The 18,205-nt window shown below is 46.9% G+C and overlaps 1 protein-coding gene across 2 annotated transcripts in view; it reads left to right on the top strand.

The window, feature by feature from the left end:
• The first annotated feature begins 6,081 nt into the window (after window positions 1-6,081).
• The window catches only part of LOC140197829 (polyamine-transporting ATPase 13A3-like), a 129,278-nt gene continuing 117,154 nt past the window's right edge, over window positions 6,082-18,205 (top strand). For both annotated transcript variants that reach the window (XM_072258305.1, XM_072258304.1), the window contains exon 1: window positions 6,082-6,347. The gene's annotated coding sequence lies outside the window, so the exon portion shown is untranslated. The remainder of the gene's footprint in view (window positions 6,348-18,205) is intronic.

Here is an 18,205-nt window from a genome sequence, read left to right as displayed (position 1 = left end):
GGAATACAGTAGGTCAACTATAGACAGGGTGCAGAAAATATTACTGGGACATAAGTTATAAGGAGAGACTGGATAGGCTGGGATTGTTTTCCCTGGAATGTAGTGCACCAAAGCTCAAGCCTGGCTGCAAAAGGGAGGAGGGTTGCAACCCCATCCCATAAGCATCCAGAGTTACAGAGACACCAACAGAAGCTCCAAAGACCTCATCCTTGGGAGAAGAAGAATCTTCAAGGATGGACTACATCTGGGGACAATTTAGAGTGATGGGCTTAAGTAAATAAGTAAGAGATTGAGGGGGTGACCTTATAAAGGTTTATAAGGTGAGGCTGTGTTGTTGCTGCAAGTAAGTTTTTCATTGCAACATAAAAACAAGAGATTCAGCAGGTGCTGCAGATCCAAAGCCACGCACAAAAATTCCGTATGAACTCAGCAGATCAAGCAGCATTTGTGGAGAGGAATAAACAGTCAGTGTTTTGAGCCGAGGCCCTTAATCAGGACGGTTTTTCATTGCACCTGTGCATATAACAATAAGCTTAATTTGACTTTGAATAGTCACAGGGTTCATTCATTATGTGCCATGCCGTATGACCGGGGCGATCATGGTCTTCCCATGACCGTGATTGTTCTTAGCAAATTTTCTACCTTCTGAGCAGAGTCTTCACAAGATGGGTGCCCCCAGCCGTAATCAACACTCTGCAGAGCTTGTCTGCCTGGCGTCAGTGGTCACATAATCAGGATTTGTGATATGCACCAGCTACTCAAACGACCACCTGCTCCCATGGCTTCACGTGACCCTGATTCTTGGGGGGGGGGACGGAGTTGGAGATTGAGGTGTCTTGGTATGTCACCAAAGACTTTAGCTAATTCCTACAGATGTACACCCAAAACAAAGCTAATCTCAGGGTTGTACAGTATATGGTGACATATATGTACTTTGATAATAAATTTGCTTTGAACTTTGTGGAGCATTTTGACCGGTCACTTCACAGCCGAGTACGGCGGGGGGAGGGGGGGTCCAACATGCAGTATCAGAAAAAGTTGCAGAGGGTTGAAAACTCAGCCAGCTTGGCAGGCACAATCCTTCCCACCAACCTGGCCATCAAGAGGACGTGTCTGAAAAAGATGGCTCTATCGTTAAGGATCCTCACCCTCCAGAACGTGCCCTCTTCTCATTGCTACCATCAGGAAGAAGGTACAAGAGCCTGAAGACCCACACTCAATGATTTAGCAACAGTTTCTTCCCTTCTGCCATCAGATGTCTGAACACATCCGTGATCACTATTTCTATTCTTTTTTTGTGTTATTTATTTATTTTCATAATTTATTGTAATTTTATGTCTTTACACTGTATTGCTGTTGCAAAACAACTATTTTTTTAATGTCAAATAAAACCAAATCAGTAAACCTGATTCTTACATTTGAATTGATACATGGATAGGAAAGGTTTAGGGCATGGATTCCAAACCTGGGGTCCAAGGACCCTTGGTTGGCGGTAGGGGCCCATGGCATAAAGAAAAGTTTGGGAACTCCTGGTTTTAACGATGGAGCCATCTTTTTCAGGCACATCCTCTTGATGGCCAGGTTGGTGAGAAGGATTGTGACTGTGAAACAGCTGGCTGAGTTTTCAACCCTCCGCAATTTTTTCTGATACTGAATGTTGGACCCCCCCTCCCCCCACCGTACTCGGCTGTGAAGTGACCGGTCAAAATGCTCCACAAAGTTCAAATGGGACTAGCTTTTGCTGACAATACAACTATTGTTGGCAGAATTTTAGATGATGACAAGAGGACATACAGGAGTGAGATATACCAGCTAGTGGAGTGGTGTCTCAGCAACAACCGTGCACTCACTGTCAGTGAGACTGAAGAACTGATTGTTGAGTTCAGAAAGGGTAAGATGAGAGAACACACACCAGTCCTCATAGAGGGATAAGAAGTGGACAGAGTGTGAAATTTCAAATTCCTGGTTGTCAATATCTCTGAGTACCTATCCTGGTCCCAACACATCAATGCAGCTACAAAGGAGGCATGACAGCGACTATATTTCATTAGGAATTTGAGGAGAATTGGTATGTCACCAAAGATAGTCACAAATTTCTACAGACGTACTGCAGAGAGCATTCAACTGGCTGCAAAACCATCTGGTGTCAAGTCTAGCTAAGTCAAATGAAGTTTATTGTCATTTAACTATATGCATGTATATAATATATAACCATTTAATGTATATAGAAATAAGACAACGTTCCTCTGAACCAGAGTGTAAAGTACATAACACATGATAACTTATGAAGGTAAGGATAAAATCTACAGATGAATCACTCATAAATAACAAACTAAAGTGCATTAAATATTGTAAAATACGGAACAGATTAACCAAAGGCACTTTGAATATGACGTGGCTGGGTGTTCAGAAGCCTAATGACCTGGGGGAAGAACCTGTTTCTCATCCTGACCATTCTTGTTTTTATGCATTAGAGTCTCCTGGCTGATGGTAGAAAGTCAAAGAGGATGCTGGATGGATGGGTGGGATCCTTGATAATACTAAGGGCCCTATGTATGCAGTGCTCCTGATAAATGTCCCCAGTGGATGGAAGGGAGAGCCCAATGATCCTCTCAGTTGTTCTCATTGTCCTTTGTAGGGACTTCTGGTCCAATGCTTGACTGCTCCCATACCAGATGGAGATGCAACCTTTCAGGACGCTCGCAATGGTGCTCCTATAAAATTCAGTTAAGATGGTGGGGGGGGGGGAGTGGGTGGAAGCTTTGTTTGCCTCAATGTCTCAGGAAGTGGAGGTGCTGATGTGCCTTCTCGTTCTGGGAGGTGATATTAAGGGACCAGGTGAGGTCATCCATGATGAACTCCCAGGAACTTGGTGCACTTAACTCTCTACAGAGGCGTCATGTATTCACAGAGGGGGGAAGGTTCGTTTGCACCTTTCTGAAGTCCACAATGATTTCCTGTCCTCTCCACGTTCAGGCTTCTTCTCACACCAATCCACCAGCCACTTCACTTTCTCATTGTACTCCATCTCAGCATCATTGTTGACAAGGCCAGCCACTGCTGTGACATCCGCAAACTTGGTGACGTGGTTTGAGCTGGATCCTGCGACACAGTCATGCGTCAGCAGTGTGAACAGAAGCGGGCTGAGCACACAGCCTTGGGGAGCACCAGTGCCTAGCGTAACGGGACGAGAGACGTTGCTGCCCACACTGTGCCTTACTGTTAAGAAGTCCAGTATCTAATTGCAGAGGGAAGAGTTGAGACCCAACGAGGACAGTTTCCCCACCGGTTTCTGGGGAAATGATTGTGTTGAACACCAAACTGAAGTCTATAAACAGCAGTCTGGCATATGAGACCCCATTTTCCAGCTGATTGACAGAGTGGAGGGCAGAGGCCATTACTTCCTCAGTGGATCGATTTGAGCAATAAATGAACTGGAAGGGGTCCATTGTAGCCGGGAAAATGCTTTAATGTGCTTCATGACCAGCTGCTCAAAGCATTTCATGGTGGGGGGGTGTGGTCTACTGTACAGGATCAAAATAAGCTGCACCTCTATCATGGGCACCAGCCTCCATAGTATCCAGGGCATCTTCAAGGAGCGATGCCTCAGAAAGGCGGCATCCATCATTAAGGACCCCCATCACCCAGGACATGCCCTCTTCTCATTGCTGCCATCAGGGAGGAGGTACAGGAGCCTGAAGGCACACACTCAGTGATTCAGGAACAGCTTCTTCCCCTCTGCCATCAGATTTCTGAATGGTCATTGAACCCATGAACACTACTTAACTACTTTTCAATGGATTGCAACAGGTACATTTAATATCAGAGAAATGTGTAATATACATCCTGAAATTCTTTTCTTCGCAAACATCCACGAAAACAGAGGACTGTCCCACAGAGTGAATGACAGTTAAATGTTAGAACCCCGAAGATCCCCCCACACCGAGCACTCAAGTGTGCAGCAAAGCATCAATAAAGACGCAGACTTGCAGTACCCCAAAGACTACTCGTTCACCCAGTAACTCGACATACCATAGGCTCTCTCCCTAATAAGGGAAAAAGAGGTGTTCCCATTTCATCGCGGGAGGGGAAACATAACAAAACAACTCGCCAATTTATGGTGTTAAAAGTTTGTTGCATTGCTTTTTCCGAGCTCTGTGCCAAAAGAACTCGGGTCTCTGGGAATACAGCCAGCAGCCAGCTCGCTGCTTTTGATCTTCCATCTCCTACGACACACCAGGCGACACTGACCTCCAGTCTGCCCACCTCCAGTGCTACGAAAATCTGGCACTCTGAAGGCCACTAGTCTCCCAGGCTGCATCCTTGGCAGATTGAAAAGTGGCCGGTCTTGAGAACCCAAGAGTGGGTCCCATTTCCGCAAAGAACCAAAGTCAGCATGTAACTCCAGGTCAGGGTCTGCAAAAGAACCCTGAAAAGGAAAAAAAAAGAGATATTAAAGATAGAAATAGAGCTGTTTACGAAGATGCAAGCAGTCAAAAGCTCCACCTCCAATTTTAAAATTCAATTTCTGCTCTACTTACTTAACTGTATAATACGTACATATACTTACCGTAATTCATGTCATTTTTTATTGTTTTGTATTGTGTTGTACTGCTGCTGCAAAGACAACAAATTTCATGACATATGCTGCTGATATTAACAAACAAGAGAACATCTGCAGATGCTGGAAATTCAAGCAACACACACATGCTGGAGGACCTCAGCAGGCCAAGCAGCATCCATGGAAATGTGTAAACAGTTGACGTTTCAGGCTGAGACCCTTCATCAGGACTGGAAAAAAAAGAGAAGTCAGAGTAAGAGGGTGGGGGGAGGGGAAGAAGAAATACAAGGTAGTAGGTGATGGGTGAAACCAGGAGAGGGGGAGGGGTGAAGTAAAAAGCCAGGAAGTTGATTGGTGGAAGAGATAAAGGGCTGCAGAAGGGGGAGTCTGATAGAAGAGGAGAGAAGGCCATGGAAGAAAGAAGAGTGGGAGGAGCACCAGAGGGAGGTGATGAGCAGATAAGGTGGGAGAGGGAAATGGGAATGGGGAATGGTGAAGGGGGAGGGGGGGGTCATGCCATTACCAAAAGTTTGAGAAATCGATGTTCATGTCATCAGGTTGGAGACTACCCAGACAGAATATAAGGTGTTGCTCCTGCAACCTGATTGTCAGTAGAGGAGCCCATGAACTGACATGTCAGAATGGGAGTGGGAAGTGGAATTAAAACCGGTGGCCACTGGGTGTCCCACTATTTCTGGCGGATGGAGCTTAGGTGCTCGGCAAAACTGTCTCCCAATCTAATTGGGTCTCACCAACATATAGGAGGCCATACTAGGAGCACCGGATACAGTAGTTGACAGGTGAAGTGTGGCCTCACCTGGAAGGATTGTTTGGGGCCTTGAATGGTAGTGAAGGAGGAGGTGTAGGGACAGGTGTGGCACTTGTTCCACTTGCAATCATAAATGCCAGGAGGGAGATCAGTTGGGAGGGATGAGTGGACAAGGGAGCAATCCCTGTAGAAAGTGGGGGAGGGAAAGATGTACCATGGTGGGGGGATCCTGTTGGAGATGGTGATATTAAGTATTCCGTTGGTGATATTAAACTTGATTCTGATTCTTAAAGGAGAATCTTGGTCATTATGGACAAGTTGGGCAGAAGGGAATGATGAACTTTATTCATCATCATTCCCAGCTGAATAAATCTCTGCCCTGATTGCCTTACTGAACAGGAGCGTAGGACCTGTGCTAACATTGCCGTGACTTCTCAGTAGGGACGAGCCCGGTAGGCGAGAGGGGCGGGGTTTATTATTGAGTGGGACTTCGGGGAGCGCGGCTTATGATTGGTGAGTGTTGTAGGTTGATGGGCGGGTCTTGTGGCGGCGAGAGGCTTGGTATTGGGTAAGTGACGCACAGGGCGGTGACAGACGTCGAGACGGGTCTACCGGAAGGGGGTTTGTTAGTGAGCGGGACTTCGGGAAACACGTCTTATGATTGGTGAGAGGGGCAGGTGGATGGGTGGGACTTATGGCCCCGAAAGCTTATCATTGGATAACTGATGCACGGGGCGGTGATTGAAGTTGTAAGAAACCTATGGGGCGACGGTGAGGTAGGCGGTGCTCGACTGTGCGCCCAGCTTTGGGAAACAGGCGGGGGTTTCGCTTCGGGGATGCCGGGGTTCTGCTGTTAAATCGTGAGCGGCGGCGAGCCCAGGGGAGTGAGAGTGGCAACGGGGTCTCACCCAGGAGAAAGTGGCGTCAAGCGCGGGGAGAACGAGGCAGGCCCGAGGCTGACGAGCCGCGGTCGCGGAGTGGGGCCGTCAATGCCATGTGATGTGGAGCTTCACCGAGGTGAGACGCGATCCTCGCTCCTCACTGCCCCCTTCCCCGGTCCTGACCCCTCCGGTATTACACCCTTAGCCTCACTTACTGACCTTCACCCCTTGATCGTCAAGACTGCCGATCCTCACCCTCCGAAACTCAACCCCTCTGATCCCACCATCACCTCCAAATTCCCCCGGGATTAATAAAGTATGACTATGACATCTGGACATTATTCCAGATGTCCCGCTGTCTTTTTATCCTCACCCCTTTTCCCGATCAGTCCCCATCTCCTCATCCTCACCCCAACCCTCTCCCCCTCACTTACCTCACTCTGAATCCTTATTCCTGATCCTCATCTCTCCCCCATTCAGTCCCCACATCCTCATCCCCAACCTTCTCGTCCTCATTTTCCTCACTCCCTAATCCTCATGCCCCCTTCCTCTAACTCCCTTTTCCTCAATGTTCACACCACCATTCCTCACCCCACTGATCCTTACTCCTTGATTGTCAACACCCCTCATCTTTACCCTCTGATCTCCCCATCCCCTTTTATCCTCACCCCAACCCTCTCGCCCTCAATTACCTCACTCCCTGATCCTCAGTTCCCTTCACCCAACTCCCTCACCACACTTTGTCCTTCCTGCAGTCCTCATGCCCTCAACCCTGCTACTCCCTCCCCATTCTCTGCCCTGTCACTCCCTCCTATGCCCTCAAATCTCCAACTCCTCCCATCCACCCTGCTCTCAGCATTTCGTTCCCATCCCAGTCCTTCATTTCCCACCCACCCCCAGCTGTGTTCTCATCCCTCCACCCTCATCCCCTCCCCAAACACAGCATCAGTCCTGTGTGACCTTGCCAACTGTTAAACTCTAAACAAACTTCGCAGAGTTTGCACCCTCATCCTTTCCTGTCAGAAGCGCACACTGTATCTGCTGCTTAACTTGCCCCTTTAGCCAAGTAATCTCCAGCTGCCAGGGTTGTGAAATTAATTCTGGAAAAATATAGGAAATTCCCGTGCTTGGGAAATTGTGTCCAGAGGAGGAGCAGGTGGCCACTTGAGATTAGAATCCCATCCACTTAGTCTTGACCGAAGTTAAGTGTGTGACACATGATTCACCAGGCTGGAATTTTAACATTTTCTTTGTGAAAAGTTACATCAAGCCACACAAAAAGAACCAAAAAAAGCTGTGATGTAGTGTAGCATTGTGACTTTGGCCAGCAGAGTACTTGTTCCTCTGTAGCACTGTTGAAATATAGGAAACACGACTTGTGCAGGAAGATCTTATTCATTGTGATAACAACCAGAATTTTTTTTTAAATCGGCGAACTCGCAGCTGCTTTCAGAAAGAGAATTGGTTAGGCACTTGAGAGTGAGTGATCTGTAAGGCCATGGGGAGAACATGTGGGGAGGATAATCTGATGAGGTGCAAAGGGACTTGGGAGTCTTCCCTGAAGATTAAACGGAAGAAAGTCTGCAGATGATGGAAATCCAAAGCAACACACACAAAATGTTGGAGGAACTCAGCAGGTCAGGTAGCTTCCCTTAAGGTTAATTTGCAGGTTGAGTTGATGGTGAGTAAGGTAAATGGTACGTTATCATCCATTTCGAGAGGACTGGAGTATAAAACAAGGATACAGTACTGAAGTATAGAAAAGCAAGTATAAGGTACTGGTGAGGTCTCACATGGAGCATTGTGATCAGTTTGGGCCCCTTATCTAAGAAAGGATGAGCTGACATTGAAGGGGGTTCAGAGGTGGTTCTGAAATGATTCCGGGGTTGAAAAGCATTTGATGGCTCTTGGCCTGTTCCAGAAAAATAACCACTGATATACTCACTGAACTATCACCTATAGGTAATTGTATAAAAATACTGTGACGAGAATACACATAGATAAGATGTTAGCTGTCCTGTATTATCAGCAGTTGGTCTGCCACCTGTCTTCAGGAGAGAGATAAGGAACCCAATGAAACAGCATCTGGAGATGTGTAATGAAGGGACAGGAGAGAGAGAGCTGTCTGGAGTGGCTCCCCCTTTGAACCCTGAACTGTTTGAAGTGATGGACAGGCGATACCCCAGCAGGGGGATAAAAAGGGACAGGTTCGCTAAGGCAGGACACACGACACCCGAGGTAACGAGACCCTGGAAGCGGTGCACCTCTCACGAGTCGGTGGGAAGTACCGGACAATGCACAGGGTGGAAAGGTACGATCAGCGGGAACCCGGTGTGTGTCCAACCCTCGCTTGGGTGCCGGGTTCACTGCAGAGGATCGACCGCATCTGGAGGAGGGGTCATGGTCGGTGACCTCAGATGACATCACCAAGGACCTGCCCGAAAGCTGCTTGTGAGCAAATATCGCTGGTCTGTGAGTGGGAGCCGTTTCTGAATGATCAGTCGTTCCCGTTCTCTCTCTCTCTCTCTCCCCCCCCCCCAACGTTGTCCATCGCCATGGCAACGATTACTGCAAACTGAACTATTAAATCGAACTGGACTTTTGTGTCACTTTGAAATTGGTCATTTACCCCTAGACAATGATAGAGCTTGATTGATGCTGTTACCTTAATTCTGTGCACATGTGTGTTTATCATTGCTGAACTGTTGCATTTATTATCCTTTCGATTACTGTGTTGCTTGTTTCTTTAATAAAACTTTCTTAGTTTTAGTAATCCAGACCCCAACTGAGTGATCCACTTCTGCTGGTTTGGCAACCCAGCTACGGGGTACGTAACATAAGTGGGGTTCTCGTCCGCGATTTTGAACGCTAAATTTGGGACAGAGTAAATTGATTGGGTTAAAATTCCCAAAAGAAAGAAAAGACAAACAGCAGAAATGGAGGCTGAGGAATTTATAAAGGCGCCGACCTTGGAGGCATTAGAGGATGCCAGGAAATCAGAATTGGTAGCTGTGGCCAAACGGTTGAATCTTGCTAAGGTGAAGTCGACAATGAGGAAAGAGGAGATACACAGAGCTATTGTAGAGCACTATGTATCTAAAGGTGTGTTTCCCCAAGGCGAGCTGGGGGTGGTGTCTATTTAAAAACCTGCTGGAGACGCGGTACAGGTACAGCTTGAAAAACTGAGACTCGAGCACGAGTTCTGGGTACGACAGTTGGAGAGAGAAGAGAAAGAGAGAGAGAGAGACAGTTGGAGAGAGAAGAGAAAGAGAGAGAGAGAGACAGTTGGAGAGAGAAGAGAAAGAGAGAGAGAGACAGTTGGAGAGAGAAGAGAAAGAGAGGGACAGACAGTTGGAGAGAGAGGAGAAACAGAGGGAAAGGGAATTTGAGCTGGAGAAGTTAAAGATAAGGGCCGAGCAGGGGCTCGTGCCGAACCAAGGTGGAGGGTTCCGGGCGACCCAGGAGGTTAGGCTGGTTCCCCCATTTGACGATACCGACGTGGATCGGTACTTTCTCCATTTCGAAAAAGTGGCTATAAGTCAGGAATGGCTGAGGGATAAGTGGGCTGTGTTACTTCAGAGTGTACTGAAAGGGAAAGCCCAAGAAGCTTACTCAGCTTTGTCTGCGGAAGATGCCCAGAGGTATGAGGTGGTGAAAGAGGCCATCCTCAGGATTTATGAGTTGGTCCCGGAGGCATACCGGCAGAGGTTCCAGAATGCGAGGAAGCAGTGGGACCGCGCGTATTTGGAGTTTGCCCGTGAGATGCAGACATATTGTGAGCATTGGTGCGCCTCGAAGGGGGTAGAGGGGGATTATGACAGACTGCTACAGCTGATCCTGATTGAGCAGTTTAAAGGTTGTGGCCCTGAGGGTATGAGACCCTACCCCGATGAGAAAGAGGCAGCCACGTTAGCCGCAACTGCTAAGTTAGCGGATGAGTATGCGTTGACGCATAAAATGAAGTTTGCCCCGAGTAAAGGCTACCAGAAGGGTAGTCAGGACGGCGGGGAGAGTCCGCCGGAAAAGTCAGAAAGTAAGCCGGGGACTAGTGAAAAGGATAAGGTAGACCAGGAGCAGTCTGGTAGGAAGCCTCCTGGGGTCGTCTGTTATAATTGTGGGAAAGCCGGACACTTTGCGTCCAGGTGCTTTGCCCCAAAGAAGGAGACGGGAAAAGGAAAAACGGCAATTTTGAATGGCTGTATCGAGCTGTTAAAGCGAACCGCTAGGGAAGGGCAGGTCTGCCAAAGTCCAGGAAGGGCGCGAGAGGTTTATCTCGGCCGGATTGGTGTCAGTGAAGGAGGGGTTAAAACCAGTTCCAGTGCGGATCTGGAGAGACACGGGAGCGTGTCAGTCACTAATACTGAAGAGTGTATTAGAGTTTAGCTCAGAGACCCGGACTGGGGAGGTAGAGGTCAAAGGTGTTGGGGAAGGGACAGAGTCAGTCCCTTTGCACCAGATACACTTAAAAAGCAACCTGGTCTCTGGACTAGTCACGATCGGGGTGAGGTCCGAATTACCGATGAAAGTCGTAGAAGTCTTGCTCGGTAATGACATCGCCGGGGGAATCGTGTTCCCAGTGGTGAGATTGACAGGTCAGCCTGCCAGCATTGAGGCCCCGCCCATGGACTCACAGGTTCATCACGGGACCATGGTAGTGAATTTAGCTGAAATGTTTCTGCCAACCTTGTACGAGAAGAGGATAGAAAATGAAAAGAAAGAGTGTAGTGAGACAAGAGGCAGTGAGGGAGCTGGGACTGACGTAGCAGTAGCCAGGAAAGAATTTGTGCAGATGCAGGAGCAAGACGAGGGGCTGATGGTTTCGGCAGAGACAGCTCTCTCTGACACAGCTTTGACAAGGGAACTAGTAGGCTATTGTGTGGAGGAGGAAGTGCTAAGCAAAAAAGGGAAATCAAGTACAGTACCCACAGATGAGGAGTGGGGGGTGGTGCAAAAGAGTTATGGGGATGAGATTTTTAACCTGGCCCACGAGGTACCTCCCGGTGGACATTTTGCGGTGCTGGAGGAAACAGTTGGTGGAATCATGAAAGAGGTTTACCGGCTGCCCGGGGGAAGGATGTTATTGATCATGACCGACGCGAACTGAGACGGTCACCGGCTTTTGATATGCTAACAAACCTAGTCGGGGTTAGCGCGGAAATCAATGAAGCTAGGGGCCCCCTGATAAGAGAAAAAAACCATTTTGAAAAGATTAGTATGGGATCGATCAGATGGGAGAAGGCTATTGTTTTGGTCAGGTCTACTGATAAGGTCTCTCCCTTAATCCCCGAACAAAGCGACTCTTTAGGAGTAATTAAACGACTCGCACACGTGTGGTTGATTGTCCCGAGGCAATGCAAAGAACTGGGACGTTGGGTGATGTCTGTTACAATAGGTCAGCCTAGCAAACAACACCCATATATAAATGTAATTCAGTGACTAAAGGGCTGATGAACACAGTGGTGTGTATTGGCAATTTAATACGGCTGTCTGAAGCCAGCTTGATAGTGAACCTTGAAAAAAATGAGTTCGGCCACACGAAGGTCACTTACCTGGGAATTGTGGTGACACAGGGGCAGCTGGCAGTGATGCAAGCCACAGTGCAGGCTATCGCTGACCTCCCAACCCCGACAGACAAGAGGGCCCTCAGAAGGCTCTTGGAGAAGGTGGGGTACTGTAGGAAGTTTTGCAATAACTCTGCGGTCACTACCTCTCCCCCTCCTACTAAGCCCTTGCGAGAGAAAACTGAGTCGGAATGGGATGACCCTTGTTATTGTGGTCCGGGACAAAACCAAATGAGAGGTTACATTGATCGAAATTCATCAGTGTTTTTGGCCAGTATGAAGTTTGCTGAGTTGGAGCCTGGTCTAAGGGATTATTAATAACACATGTAAAAGGAACAGAAAATGCGATGACTGTCTGTCAAGGTGTTGACAACTTCAAACTCGCTGTGTTAGCCAAATAGCTGATAAAGATGTATATTTGTGCGTGTATCAAATAATGTATTCATGTTTGTAATTATTACCTCCCGGTAAAAATCCTTAAAGGGGGGGAAGTGTGACGAGAATACACATAGATAAGATGTTAGCTGTCCTGTGTGATCAGCAGTTGGTCTGCCACCTGTCTTCAAGAGAGAGATAAGGAACACAATGAAACAGCATCTGAAGATGTGTAATGAAGGGACGGGAGAGAGAGCTGTCTGGAGCGGCTCCCCCTTTGAACCCTGAACTGTTTGAAGTGATGGACAGGCGATACCCCAGCAGGGGGATAAAAAGGGACAGGTTCGCCAAGGCAGGACACACGACACCTGAGGTAACGAGACCCTGGAAGCAGTGCACCTCTCACGAGTCGGTGGGAAGTACCGGACAACGCACAGGGTGGAAAGGTACGATCAGCGGGAACCCGGTGTGTGTCCAACCCTCGCTTGGGTGCCGGGTTCACTGCAGAGGATCAACTGCATCTGGAGGAGGGGTCACAGTCGGTGACCTCAGGTGACATCACCAAGGACCCGCCCGAAAGCTGCTTGTGAGCAATATCACTGGTCTGTGAGTGGAAGCCGTTTCTGAATGATCAGTCGTTCCTGTTCTCTCTCTCTCTCTCTCTCTCCCCCCACGTTGTTCATCGCCATGGCAATGATTACTGCAAACTGAACTATTAAATCGAACTGGACTTTTGTGTCACTTTGAAATTGGTCATTTACCCCTAGACAACGATAGAGCTTGATTGATGCTGTTATCTTAATTCTGTGCACATGTGTGTTTATCATTGCTGAACTGTTGCATTTATTATCCTTTCGATTACTGTGTTGCTTGTTTCTTTAATAAAACTTTCTTAGTTCTAGTAATCCAGACTCCAACTGAGTGATCCATTTCTGCTGGTTTGGTAACCCAGTTACGGGGTACGTAACAGTACAAACAAGCGTCACTAAGTTAAACAACAATAAAAAAAAAAAATTTTACAGCCCAATCCAACAACAGTATGTGAATTACTGGTTGTCAGTTGTGCCTCATCGTCAGCATAAACTTTGCATAGTAATTTACTCTTGTCAAGTATGCTCAAATACTGGCTGCAGCACCCAGGAGAAACACCTTACCCAAAGTTCAAAGGGCATGTATGTCACCACATACAACTCTGAGATTCAATTTCCTGTGGGCATAATCAGAAGATCTATACAATAGTAACTATGGTAGTATATAGTAACTGTATACTAATAATAACTATAACAGGATCAATGAAGTATCAACCAGATTGCAGAAGGCAACAAACTGTGCGAATGTAAATATAATTAAAATAGCAATAAATAACAATGACCTGAGATTAAAAAGTCCTTGGAGTGAGATCATTGGTTGTAGGAACATCTCAATGGATGGGCAAGTGAGTGTAGATATTGGCTTCTATTCAAGAGCCTGATGGTTGAGGGGTAGTAACTGTTCTTGAATCTGGTGGTGCAAATCCTGGTAGCAGCAAAAAGAGAGCTTGGCCTGGGTCGTGGGGATCTCTGATGATGGATGCTGCTTTCCTACGACAGCATTTCATGTAGATGTGCTCAGTGGTTGAGAGGAATTTACCCATGATGTACTGGGGTGAATTCACTACCTTTTGTAGGATTTTCCGTTCAAAGGCATTGCTGTTTCCATACTAGGCTGTGATGCAGCCAGTCAATACACTTCCCACTACACATCTGTAGAAATTTGACAAGGTTTTTGTTTTCATGCCAAATCTCTGCAGACTCCTAAGGAAGTAGAGGCACTGCTGTACTGTCTAACGATATAAGAGATGTCTAACATGATTGTGAAAATTCTGTCACCTCTGGGTCAGAAGGTCTTGGGTTTGTGCAAGGACTTGGGCACAGTTGCAGGAGTAAGACTTGAGGTCCTCATTCCTTGTAGAAAGATCCCATGGCGTCTTTGATGTTTTTCCCAGTATCATCAAAACAGAGTTGTTCAGGATCAGAATCAGGTTTACTCTTTTCAGTAGATGCTGTCTGGCCTGCTGAGTTCCTCCAGCATCTTGTCTATGTGTTCTTTGAAATTCCAGCATCTGCAGATTTCCTTGTTTGTAATATCACCAGCATATGTCATGAAACTTTGTGGCAGCAGTACAATGCAATACATAATATAAAGAAAAAAAATACTGTGAATTTCAGCAAATATATATGCATGCGCACGTGTGTGTGTGTATATGCACACACACTTATTTATTAAATAGTTAAATATGAGTGCCAGGAAAATAGAAATAAAAAGTAGTGAGGTAGTGTTCATGGGTTCAATGTCCATTCAGAAATCAGATGGCAGAGGGGAAGAAGCTGTTCCTGAATCATCGAGTGTGTGCCTTCAGGCTCCTGTACCTCCTCCCTGACGGTAGCAATGAGAACAAGGCATGACCTGGGTGATGAGGGTCCTTAATAATGGATGTCGCCTTTTTGAGCCATTGCTCTTGAAAATGTCCTGGGTACTATGGAGGTTAGTGCCCATGATGGAGCTGACTGAGTTTACAACTCTCTGCAGCTTACTTTGATCCTGTGTTGTAGCCCCTCCCTGCCCCATATCAGAGAGTGATGCAGCCATTTGGAATGCTCTCCACAGTATATATGTTTAAAAAAAAACCAAGTGTTTAGGTGCCAAACCAAATCTTCTCAAACTCCTAATGAAATATAGCCGCCGTCGTACTTTCTTTGTAACTGCATTTATGCCCAGATTAGATCCTCTGGTGTTGACACCCAGGAACTTGAAATTGCACTCTTTCCACTTCTGATCCCTCTGAGGGCTGGTTTGTGTTCCCTTGTCTTACCCTTTCTGAAGTCCACAATCAGTTCTATATGTTCTTTAAAATAATCCCATAATTATTTTATTCGGTTTATCCTTAATATACATTCTGAGTTCTGCTTTCTGCATTGTTTCTTGTGAGGCATTCTATATCCTAAAATTCCTTTAAATAAAAACAATTATTCAATAGTCTACCTTCTGTTCTTTTGATAATAATCTTTAGTTCATTCCCTGATATTCATCCATTTGACTGTTTTAAGGTGAAATGTTAATTCATAGAGCACGCTGCTGTGGATTTGCTGCAGACGTTTCTTCTAGTAAAAGTGCTAGTCAAATGTGATGTTCTAATTGGTGTTTATTGCTAGGCCCTCACATAGCTGTAGGGGCCGATCCAGGATGCATGTATTCTGGTGCTGTGTGGGCAAGAGCAAGTGGTGGCTATAGTTACTGGTTGATTGTTCAGTCTCCTTTTGCAGCCGCTGCTTATTCTCTGCAGTGCAGCGGAGGAGGGGGTCCACATGTAGCGCGGCTCCCTCTTGAACAGATCTCCTCCAGGTGTATCTATTGGGTTCAGTGTCTTGCAACACACATCAAAGTTGCTGGTGAACGCAGCAGGCCAGGCAGCATCTTTAGGAAGAGGTACAGTCGACATTTCAGGCCGAGTCCTGACGAAGGGTCTCGGCCTGAAATGTCGACTGTACCTCTTCCTAGAGATGCTGCCTGGCCTGCTGCGTTCACCAGCAACTTTGATGTGTGTTGCTTGAATTTCCAGCATCTGCAGAATTCCTGTTGGGTGCAATGTCTTCCTAGTTTTTAGGTGTAAGGTTGAATTTCTTCAGGCTGATTTTGATGTTATCTTTGAAACGTTTTTTTTCCCCACCAGGGGTTCGCAGACTTTCTTCATCTGGGAGTAAAGGATCTGTTTGGGTAGAAGAGAATTAGGCATCCAGGTGACATGACCTATTCTTTGGAGTTGGTGTAGCTTTATTGTGGTAGAGGTTCTGTTCATGTTGGCCTCTTCCAGTACACGATGGAGAAGCAACACCTTGTATTCCGTATGGGGAGTCTCCAACCTGATGGCGTGAATATAGGTGTGTCCTTCCAGTTTAAAAAAAATTACACCCCCTCCCCTCTTCTTCTGTTCCCCACTCTGGCCTCTTACCTCTCCTCAACTGCCTATCACCACCCCTGGGTGCTTACCCCCTTCCCTTTCTCCTATAGTTCATTCTCCTCTCCTAACTACCAGATTATTTCCTCTCCAGCCCTTTACCTTTCCCACTGACCTGGCTTCACTGATCACCTTCTAGCTAGCCTCCTTCCCCTCCCTCACCATCTTTTTATTCTGGCATCTTTAGGCCCCTTCCATTCTGGTCCTGAAATGTCAACTGTTTATTCACTTCCATCGATGCAGCCTAACTTGCTGAGTTCCTCCAGCATTTTGTGTGTGTTGTTTTTGGATTTTCTCATGTTACTAATAGAATAATCCAGTTACAGTTGGTTGCTGTGTTCCCTGTAATCTACACTAAGGCTGTGAAAAGTTTTGCAGTAGGAGAGTCTTCATCTGGGTATGCAATGCCTTTCACTTTCCACCTCACCAATCACTATCTGTTAGATCTCAGTGCCAGGTAGCAGCATTCAGAGTAAGTCACAGACAAGTCAGGACACAACCTGGGGCAGGGAACAAAGGATAGAGGTGGAGAGGTAATCTGAGTCAGCTGCCACCCAGAATCAGCTGACCTGCTCCCACCCAAAACACAGGTCAACAAAGGACAAAAAAACCTACACTCTGTCCACAAGAAAAGGTGGGATGTCCCGGTGGCCCCCATTTCAATTCTGCTTCCCGCTGCTATTCCGACATCTCAGTCCATGGCTTCCTCTACTGTCGTGATGAGACCACGATTAGGTTGGAAGAGCAGCATCTTGTATTCCGTCTGGGTAACCCCCAACCTGATGGCATGAACACTGATTTCTTGAACTTCTGGTAATTGCCATTCCCCCCCCCCCGCCTCACTTTCTCCTTCATTTCCCATTCCGATTCCCTCTCACCTTACCTCCTTACCTGCCCATCACCTCCCTTTGGTGCTCCCTCCGCCTTCCCTTTCTTCCATGGCCTCTATCCTCTCCTATCAGATTCCCCTTCTCCAGCCCTTTATCTCTTTCACCAATCGACTTCCCAGCTCTTTACTTCACCCCTTCCTCTCTCCCGGTTTCAGCTGTCACCTACCTTGTACTTCTTCCTCTCCTCCCCCCATCTTCTTACTCTGACTTCTCAGCTCTCTTTTTTTTTCAGTCCTGAAGAAGGGTCTCGGCCCGAAACGTAAACTGTTTACTCAGAAGCTGAGCTCCTCCAGCATTTTGTGTGTATTACTTTGATTTCTAGTATCTACAGATTTTCTCTTGTTTGTGACAAAAGCTATGCAGTCTTGTTCCCTTGGTCCTGCAAAGTGAGAACCAGCAGACAGCACGTAGACTTGTGGCACCACACAATCACAGGAGGTGACTGAACAATGTCTCATGGCGGCCAACCCTGCTCTACAATAATGGCCATAGAAAAAAGGCCTTCCTGCCTTCACTTCCTTGAGAACATGCTACCATGTTATCAGTCCTCAGATCCAATGCTGTCTTTGTGTCTGATTATGTGCCGGCTGCTGCCTGTTTGCAAGCCCTGGTGGACACTATGTTCCCAGGTGGCCGATGCACTCACCAGGGACATGAGGGCAAGCACTTGGGAAAGCGGCGTTGGGTTCAAGAACTATCTTCCAAGAATTCTGGAGTAATAGGGCAATGCAGCACAGATAAAGCTCCTTTGGCTGGTTGGCAGGAGGCAAAGAGTGGGAATGAATGGATAATTTTTTGATTCGCTGCCAGTGTCTAGTGGTGTTCCACAGGAGTCTGTGTTGGGACCACTTCTTTTTATGTTGTGTGTCAATGATTTGGATGTTGAAATTGATATCTTTGTGGCCAAGTTGGCGGACAGTACAAAGACAGGTGAGGGACAGGTAGTGTTTAGGAAACAGAGGCTGCAGAAGGACCTAGACAGGTTGGGAGAATAGGCAGAGAAATGGCAGGTGGAATACAATTTTGGAAAGTGTATGCCTTGAAACTTGATAGAGAAAATTGAAAAATCTGAGGTGCAAAGATATTTGAGAATCCTGTGCAGGACTCCTTAAAGGGTAATTTGCAGGTTGAATCAGGGGTGAGGAAGGCAAATCCAATGTGTGCAGAGTAATTT

This window comes from Mobula birostris, chromosome 5 (assembly GCF_030028105.1).
Source record: "Mobula birostris isolate sMobBir1 chromosome 5, sMobBir1.hap1, whole genome shotgun sequence".
Classification (NCBI taxonomy): Eukaryota; Metazoa; Chordata; class Chondrichthyes; order Myliobatiformes; family Myliobatidae; genus Mobula; species Mobula birostris.
This window is presented reverse-complemented; position numbering and strand designations above follow the sequence as displayed.